The sequence below is a fragment of the Otolemur garnettii genome, unplaced genomic scaffold (genome assembly GCF_000181295.1).
Source record: "Otolemur garnettii isolate 467f Iridium unplaced genomic scaffold, OtoGar3 scaffold00028, whole genome shotgun sequence".
Taxonomy (NCBI): Eukaryota; Metazoa; Chordata; class Mammalia; order Primates; family Galagidae; genus Otolemur; species Otolemur garnettii.
The window spans coordinates 11,754,542-11,764,815 of NW_003852423.1; positions in this window are offsets into that span (position 1 = coordinate 11,754,542).

Below are 10,274 nucleotides of genomic sequence, written 5' to 3' on the forward strand. Positions count from 1 at the left end.
TAGAGACAGAGTCTCACTTTATCACCCTCGATAGAGTAACTGTGGCATCACAGCTCACAGCAACCTCCAGCTCCTGGGCTCAGGCAATTTTCTTGCCTCAGCCTCCCGTGAAGCTGGGAGTACAGGCGGCTGCCACAACACCCGGCTATTTTTTGTTGCAGCCATCATTGTTGTTTGGCGGGCCCGGGCTGGGGGTTCGAACCCACCACCTTAGGTGTATGTGGCTGGCGCCTTAGCCGCTTGAGCCACAGGCGCTGAGCCAATGCACGCATTTTTTTAAATTAAAAAAATAAATTAGGGAAATTTAATAAATGACCCAGGGGCAGATTTCAATAGCTGTTTCCTTGAAGCATCAGGATCTGTTACTATTTCTGAATTAACTAAACTTTAAAATACAATATGATCTTGACAACATGATTGTGAGCACGCAAAAACATCTGGGAAAAAGACAACAAAGAAATACATTAAAGTGTATAGAGAAGTTATTTCTAGATGATGCAAATTTAGAGAGAAATTTGAGTTTTCTTTTCTCTACTTCTCTGTATTTTCAAATGAGCATTTTTTATAATCATTAAAAATAAAAAAAGTTTTTAGTAAAATTCAGAACATATAATTTACTTGTGTCCATATTATTAACTAGGTGAAGAAGAAATGTGTAAAAAGAAGAATACTTGGAAGAAAGGATATCAGAATGTAATGGTTTCAGAGTAGTTTAATTTCTGGCTTTTAATATTTTCAAGTTTTCTATAATTAGAAGAGCATACATTAATTTTAACATAAAAATCAATGTGTTTTCTTAACTACATGGTAAAATGATTACTATAAGGCAATAAATGCCAAAAAAAAAAAAAAAAGTCCCAATAGTAAGCAAGATTGTTACATTATTGGAGAGAAGTTCACTGTGGACCATGCGTTAGAATTAGCCTCATAGAAGATAGAGTTTTGTTTAACATACACAAGTCCATAAATGTAATTTACCATATCAACAGAAGCAAAAACAAAGACCATACGGCCCTCTCAATAGATGAAGGAAAAGCATTCGATAAAATTCAGCATCCTTTTCTAATTAGAACATTTAGAGTATAGGCATAGGTGGCACATTTCTTAAACTGATCGAAGCCATCTACAACAAACCCAAAGCTAATGTTATACTGACTGGTTGTCCTCTATCATCACTACTATTCAACATAGTGCTGGAAGTTCTAGGTAATACAATCATGCAAGAGAAGGAAATAAAAGGCATCCAAATGAGGGCAGAGGAGGTCAAACCCTCGCTCTTTGCCAATGATATGATCTTATACTTAGGGAACCCTGAAGACTCAAAGACTCCTGGAAGTGATCAAAAAATACAGTAATGTCTGAGGATATAAAATCAATGCCCACAAATCAGTAGCCTTTGTATATGCCCATAACAGCCAAGATGAGAAATTAATCAAGGACACAATTCCCTCCACACTAGCTTCAAAAAAAGTGAAATACCTAGGAATATACCTAACAAAAGAGGTGAAGGAGCAATATAAAGAAAATTACAAAACCCTAAGAAAAGAAATAACAGAAAATATTAAATGGAAGAACATATCATACCCATGGCTAGGAAGAATCAACATAGTTAAAATGTCTATACTTCCCAAAGCAATCTACAGATTCAATGCAATATCCATTAAAATACTAACATCATACTTTCAAGATTTGGAAACAATAATTCCTCATTTTATATGAAACCAGGAAAAAACCCAAATAGCCAAGGTAATTCTTAGTAATAAAAACAAAGCTGGGGTATTACCTTATCAGACTTTAGGCTATACTACAAGGCCATAGTGGTCAAAACAGCATGGTTTTAGCACACAAATAGAAATTTAGACATTTGGAACTGAATAGAAAACCATGAGATGAAACTAACATCATATAGCCACCTGATATTTGATAAAGCAAACAAGAAATACACTGGGGGGAAAGAATCTCTATCAATAAATGGTGCTAGGAGAACTGGATAACCATATGTAAAAGACTGAAACTGACCTGACCTTTCATCACTTACAAACATTGCTACAAGATGGACAAAAGATTTAAATCTAAGGCATGAAACAATAAAAATCCTCAAAGAAAGTGTGGGGAAAACACTTTAAGATATCAGCCTGGGAAAAGATTTTGTGAAGACGTCAGTGGCAATTACAATGACAAAGATAAACAAATGGGACTTAATTTAACTGAAAATCTTCTGTACAGCTAAGGAAACAACAATCAAAACAAACAGACAACCTTCAGAATGGGAAAAGATATTTGCATGGTATGAATCGGTATGAATCAGACAAAAGCTTAATAACTAGGATCTATAGCGAACTCAAATTAATCAACAAAAAAGATCCAACAATCACATATAACACTGGGCAAGAGGAGACTAGAACCTTCTCTAAAGAAGACAGATGAATGACTAAGAAACATATGAAAAAAATGCTCATCGTCCCTAATCATCAGAGAAATGTAGATCAAAACCACCCTGTGACAATACCTAACCCCAGTGAGAATGGCCTACATTCTAACACTTTTACACTACTGCTGGAACTGAAAACTAATACAACCTCTTTGAAAGAAGCGTGGAGAACCTCAAAGAACTCAAATTAGACCTTCCATTTGATCCTGCAATCCTATTACTGGTATCTACCCAGAAGGAAAAAAAAAATCATTTGTCCTAAGGACACCTGCACTAGACTGTTTATCACAGCTCAATTTAAAATCACCAAAATGTGGAAACAATCTAAATGCCCACCAGCCCAGGAATGGATCAACAAGCTGTGGTATACCACGGAATACTGTTCAGCCATTAAAAAAGATGGAGGCTTTACATCTTTTGTATTCACCTGGACTGAGGTGGAACACATTCTTCTTAGTAAAGCGTCACAAGGGTGAAGAAGCAAGAATCCAATATACTCAATTCTAATATGAAGGCAGTAGCTGATCTAATAAAAGGTGAGGGTAGGGGAACAAGGAGCGGGGAAGGGGAAGGAGGATGGAGGGTCATGGTGTACTGCACACCCCTTGAAGGTGAGACACAGTTATAAGAGGGACTTTACCTAACAAATGCAATCAGTGTAACCTAATTCTTTGTACCCTCAATGAATCCCAAACAATTAAAAAGAAAAAAGAAGGAGGAGGAGGAGGAAGAGGAGACAGAGCTTTTGCTGGGCTTAAAGTATGGGCAGGTATGACTATGCAGACAGGAAAGGCAGGACACTCGCAGTTCAGGAAGGTGGAAGGAGAACATTCTGACTAGAGCGGAGAGCTCATTCAGGTCAGTGATGGAGGATAAGCATAAAACTGGGCTCCACCCAACTGTGGGGCACTGTGGGTCTTCAACAAAGTACTTGAGTTTATTCTGCAAACCAAGCCTTGACAGTGTATACCATAAATACCCAAAGCAGCCCAGGAGATGATTTGCAATTACATTCAGGTAGCTGGTTTCATCAACCCTTGGCCCAGTTCCAAAGGCAAGATTTCCATCCCATTTCACTTTGTGACCTGCATCCCTCCCCCTGCTGCTTTCTCTTTTATAGTCTTCCTTTCTTGCCAAGCCCTTGACTTCCTGGCTCCATTTAAATCCCTTCTCCCTCTTCCCTGTAGCACCTTCCCTACTCATTCTTCATTCTGTCCACCCCTGTCCAAGAATAGTTGGTCTTCCCATAATGTTGTTGATGGCAAACAGCAAATTACCTCATTATAGGAACTCAAAATAAGGAAGAAATTACTTACAAGTTTAATATTTACTTTCAAGAATATTCACATTTTCCAAGAGATGCTTGTTAACCCATTATACTTACAACACTGGAGGGAGGCTGATAACTAAATATTTTGAGTTATCAGCCTTAGTCTTAAACTAATAAAGCCACCAGTTCAACTTCCCATGGCCAACAACTTTGGAAATGTTGTTGATCCTTTTAATTTCTTGTAGAATTCAAGACCGAAAGCTGTAGGAAGCAGGATCCAAGTGATCCTGAGTCCAGGCTGATGCCTGGGTGGGCAAAATGCCTGTTGTCTCAGGGGCCCAGCTAGAGCCAGGACTTCTTTTGACCCCTGGAGTCAGGTCACATACTTTCCTACTTATCCTACCACCCACCTGTTCTGAGCACACTTGACCTCACCCCATGCCCAGGGTAGGGAGGAAGGAGGAGGAAGAGGAGATATGCATGGGACAGCAGTCTGGGAGCTGGACGGGGTGCCAGGGTGACATGTGGAACAGATGCAAGGGCTGGTTATTATTAGTGCCCTTGGTAAACAGGAGAGCTGCTTACACAGGGATGAAATCAGCTGTTTTTGTCCTGGGGCAAGTTCCAAGGGTGACTGCCTCCACTCTCCTCCCAACTTGATCTGACTCTCTGAAACCACTACATGCCCCTAGTTTCTCCATTCTCAGTCTACTTACTGCAGCCAGATATAATAATAGTAAAAATAGTAATAACTGTTGGATCTAACCATTCCAGGAACAGTTTTGAGACTTCATATATTGTAAATTCTATTTTCCTTACAACCAGCCTGTCTTGGAGGTGCTGTTCTTGTCACTGTTTTACAGATGAGGATCCTGAAGCTCAAAATGTTGCCGTCACTTACCTGAAATCACCCAGGTGATGAGTGGCAGGGCTGGGATTTTAACCTGTACACTATTCCTGCCTACTCTGATACACTAACCTCACTAAACTTTGCTTTCACCAAAATGTGTAAGGAACTCTGGATCCATAATTCACACAGAACCGAGTCCAAACTCCCCCATCTGGAAGTAAAGACTTTCGTACTCTGATCTCAGTCAACACATCCAACCTTATCTCTGAGATTTCTTGGATACTTGACTTCAACCCATGGCCATCTGGACCTGAACTTGCATGTGCACTCAATATCCATGCACAATTAGCCCTGTGGCACCTGCCCCTTCTCTTCCTCTCCTCCAGCTCACTGGAGCACCTGTTTTCCCATCCTCTCTTTTGAGTCTGGGATGAAGCTTTGAATAAGAAACCTGATATACAAAGACAACTCCTATTTATTCGTTTACTATCTTCTCCTTGCTTCTGACTGTGTACAGTTCCCCACATTTAGAATCCCTTATCTGACTCCACCAGGCTGTTGAGGTATCTGGCCCCTTACTCAAGAGATAAAATGGTATTCATGGGACAGCAGTCTGGGAGCTGGAAGGGGTGGTGGTGGGAAATGTGGAACAGATGCAAGGACTGGTTATTATTAACAGTAATACTGTAGATTTATTTTAGCAAAATACGTTATAGTTCTCTAGAAACAAATGAGGCTTTTAAGGTACTCTGGACAAATAAACCAATAAAACCTCCAGCGTTGGACTGAGGAGGTTATTGTACCCCTACAAAAATCTGTTAGCATCTGTCCAATCATTTTGCTTTCTGGTTTCTTCCACTAACATCTCACTGCAACCCATATTAGCAGCCCCTCTGCCATCTGCCAGGGATGATCTCAGATTTAAATGCACACGTGGATCACTTGGGGATTATAATTTAGGATGTCTGGGTGGTGCCCGAGATTCTGCCTTTCAAACAAGCTGCTAGGTGATACCAGTGCTGCCAGTCCATGGACCAAACTCTGAGCAAAGTCAACATAATGCCTAACTTGGTATAGCGGATAGTTCATTCTGATGGATCTGCCCTGAAGACAGGACTCCACCTGGGCCAGATGTGGTGGCTCACACCTGTAATCCTGACACTTTGGGAGGCTGAGGCAGGTAGATTGTTTGAGCCCTGGAGTTCCAGACCAGCCTGAGCAAAAGTGAGACCCGGTCTCTACTAAAAACAGAAAAATTAACCATCCATGGTGGCTCACACCTGTAGTCCCAGTTACTTAGAAGGCCGAGGCAAGAGGATCACTTAAGCCCAAAGAGTTTGAGGTTGCTTGTGAGCCATGATGATGCCACATTTTCCCGCACCGCCCTTTCCAGCTCCCAGACTGCTGGGAATCTAGCACTCTACCCAGGGCTGCAGAGTAAGTCTCTGTATATACAAAATAATAAGAAGAAAGTCCCCTCCTGGATTACCCAGTATACTTATGGAAACCCTCTCATTTGCAAATGGTCTGCATGCCCAGACTCACTTCTCCCTCTTATGACCTTTTGTCCTCCCTGCCTCTCCATCTGCCCCATGACAGCTTCAGCTGAGTAACTTTCAGTACAGTTTTTTCTGAGCTCCCTTTAAGCCAATGTAGTATGTGGTTCCTGCTACCCAGAGATTCTGTGATTATAATAATAATGTCTACACACAATTTTTAACCAGTCTGAAGGCTGCTCACTATTGTGCAATGTGTGCATCACAGGGAGGGGAAACACGTGGGAAGAGGATCAGAAGAAAAGCTCAGAAGAACATTCTGTACTTTATATTTTGTTTACAAAGGGCCATAATTATTTGTTGTGAGCATCATTATTCTTCCCTATAATCGTAAGAGAAAATAAGTCATATTATTGAACTCGAGGGCTGTTAACAGAGCCCAGGGAAGCCCCTAGAGGCTGCAAACAGTGGGAGCATGACTACCACAGTGATGAAGACAGAGGATCCCAAGGGCATCAACAACAGCCCCCCACCCCCACCCCCAGCTGGGCTTCCCACTCCCAGCAGCCAACACAGCCACCTCATGGGTCCCTCTTCATCACCCTCCAACATCACGACTCTGAAACTTCTTCATTTCATCTTACTTTTTGATCTTCTGAATCCAAAGAAAGGGAGGGCTTCTGTGCATACAATCACACTAGAAAACCCCATCTCCTTAAAGTTTCACGGTTCCCAGTGTTCCCAAGGGCATGAAAAGCAAATCCTAAATTAAAAACTATACGTACAAAAGAAGCATGAAAGAGTAGTTTCAAGAAATTGTCTAGAAATGATAGCTAGAATGTTAGTGCAAATGGCATTTGGTGTCAAGTTGGACGGTCTGGATTCACAACTGGGATCTGCCAAGACTAGGATATGAATTGGGCCCCTTACTTAACCTCCCTGAAGTAGTGATACTTACCTCATGGGTTTGCAGCAGGGATTACATGGAGTGGTGGGGATCACATGATATCTCCCTGCCAGGAAGCAGGCATGCAATAAATATTACAGGAATGTATCACCTTCTTTGAGGTACAGCCAGGCTTCTAAAAGTGATGATTCTTTCTCAGAAGTCAAGATATCTATGCATCTAGGTCCAAAGAAGAAAGATCTTGTCCTCATTGCCCATCAGATGGCTGCTGGCCAGTTGAGAATGGGGTCACTGCCTCACTCAGTGGGGCATGAGTGGTCTGGGGCAGAGGAGCACGACTTCCATGACATCCCGGGAGAAATATAGTTGCAGTTAGATAGTCCTCTGATGCCAAGAAGCTAAAGAAGGCCCAAGGAGCCAGAGAGATTTGCCTACAGGTGCTGTTTGAAGTCCTTAGTAAAAATGCAACCTAAGGACAATTGTATTTCTACACTGAAAGGCCTTTAAAAATACTTCAAATAGGAAGGTCAAGGCTTCAAAGAGCATAATGACTGGCTGTTTATCTCCATTACCCTCTGCTTCTGGTACTTCTGTGAACATGTTCTGACCTCAGACTGTGGGTGGAAATGCAGGAAGGATGCTGCCTATGCATTAGCCTGAGCCTTGGAACTTGCCTAAAGAGCTTCTGAAGCTCTGCCAAGATGAAATAAATAGCACAGAGTCTCCCTTCAAATCTCAACTTGAAAATGACACTGTATATCTTAGAATTAAAATTTCAGAATGTTTTAAATCACTTGACAGGTTTTACTAGAAAGAGAAGTTGTGATGAGTAAATGAGAAAAATTTATTTGAGGCAGATCATAGACTAAAGTGTGAAAGCAAAACCAATCAAGCTTCTCTAGGAGAAAACAGAGGAGATGGCTTGATGACTGTTTCGGTCAATTGGCGCTGCAACAACAAAATGCCACAGACCAGGCAGCAGCAGTTTTGACGTTTGGGAAGAGACTAGTCACTGCTCCCAAGTCGGGGCTTTGTTGCTGCATCCTCCCCAGGAGATGAATACTGTGTCCTTATATGGCAGAAAGGACAGAAAGACAAGAGGGGCAAACCCCCTCCATCAAATCCTTCCACAATATACCTAGCCCCATTCATAAGGGCAGCACCCTCATGGCTGAATCACCTCCTAAAGACCATACCTCTTAATATTCCTGCACTGAGGATTACACTTCACCATGCATTTTTAGGGAACAAAAACATTCAAACCATAGCAATGACCTTGGAGTTAGCAAAGATTTTTTTAGACCATAACAAGAGGTAACCACAAAAGAAAAAAATTGATAAAAATTTCTTTAGTATTAAGAACTTTCTGTCCATTGAAAGACACCATTAAGAGAGTTAAACAGCAAACAATAGGGAGAAAGTATTTGTCACATGCATATCTGATAAAGAACACCCATGCTGTAATGATAAAAAAAGACTCCCATAAGTTAAGTTTCAAAAGACAAAAACAAAATTTTAAGTCATCAAAAGACAGAAACAGGGAGGTGCCTGTGGCTCAAAGGAGTAAGGCTCTGGCCCCATAGGCCAGAGGTGACGGGTTCAAACCCAGCCCCAGCCAAAAACTGCAAAAAAAGAAAACCAGAAACAGTCACTTCTCAAAAGAGAATAGCCATATGTCTGAGGTGCTTGATATCAGTAGTCACCAGGGAAATGAAAGTAAAATCATGATGAGAGACCAGAATAGTAGAAATGAAAATAACTGGTAGTACCAAGTGTGGGAGAGAAGGGAGAGCAATTGGAACCCCCATATCCTGCTGGTGGGAGTGGAAATGCTTTCAAACGTGTTCATGTGTGCTCCCTCTGAAGATGAAGAGTCCTGAGACAGAAGAAGTTACCTAATAGGTGTTATAGATTAAGTGTTTTTGTCCCTCAAAAATTCATATGTTGAAACCCTAACCAAATGTGATGATACTGGGAAATGAGGTTACTTAAGGAGATAGGTCATGAGGGTGGAGCCCTCATGAATGTGATTAGTGCCCTTATAAAAAGAGGCCAAAGAGAGATGATTTGTTTCTTTGCCTTGTGAAAACACAGCCAGAAGACAAACATCCTCAAACCAGGAGGAGGGCCCTCTCCAGACACTAAATTGGCTGGCATCTTAATCTTGGACTTCCCAGCCCCTAGAACTGGGAGAAATAAATGTTGTTTAAGCCACTCAGTTTATGGTATTGTGTTACAGTGGCCTGAACTGACTAGCACAAAGGGGACTTTTGTTTTTCTTAAAGTAAGCCATGTTTGGGGAGGTGGATATCAAATCTCTCTCACACTTGAGCCCTTTTGAGGCCACCCTTAGCTACTGGTCTGTGCCCTTGAAGATCCCAGCTGGCCTTTGCACAGTGCTCTTTTTTTTTTTTACAGGTTTCTTTTCTCCTTTCTCTTGCATTTAGATCTGAATCTGAAGCCATCCATCTGGTTCAGACCCCACCCTCCTCCAGTTTCCAAAACCCTTTTTCGCTTCATGGGGGTAAACAAAGAAACGGACAAGTGGGCTAATGGGCTCACTGTCTATTGCTACAAAATGCATGCTAAGCAGCCCCTTCTCAGCAGTAAGGTTTCTTTGTCAGAAGATTCTCATGAGGGTACTGCCCTTATGAATGGGGTTAGGTATATTTGTGGAAGGATTTGATGGAGGGGGGGTTGACCCTCTTGTCTTTCTGTCCTTTCTGCCATATAAGGATACAGTATTCATCTCTTGGGGAGGATGCAGCAACAACAATCCAGTAATCTCAGGATTAACTGTAGGCTGAAATGTAGTCTTTCACAGTAATTTTTCTTTCTTAAACATGAATACTCATGATTATCATCTTATTTGGTAAATTATCTTTGATCCTTCTTCACAGCCAACATTTGCTTACTCCTAGCTCCCCTTCCTGACACCCACCCTCCTGCTGTGGCCTTTATAACCTACCAAATCCCACAGTTCCAGTGGCATCATTTGCCAAAGACAATTGGGGAATATTGGATCATAATCTTCTTTCACAGCCTGTGACCATGTTCTACACTTGAAGTTACAGATCTAGTTTTAAACAGTAAATTTTTACATACAGGCTAATCTCGATTTTCCTTAGATTTAGTGCATAGTACATGAACGTTCATGTGGATTATTTTCCTGAGAGGAGCTTAATATTTGTGGTCCTGAATCCGTTCATATATTTAATTCAAGCAGTTGAAAGAAGGATAAAGTTATATGCAAGACCATTTTTAGGAAATTTATCAGTAACTTTTTAAAATCTCATAAATTCTACTGATGTCCATTAACA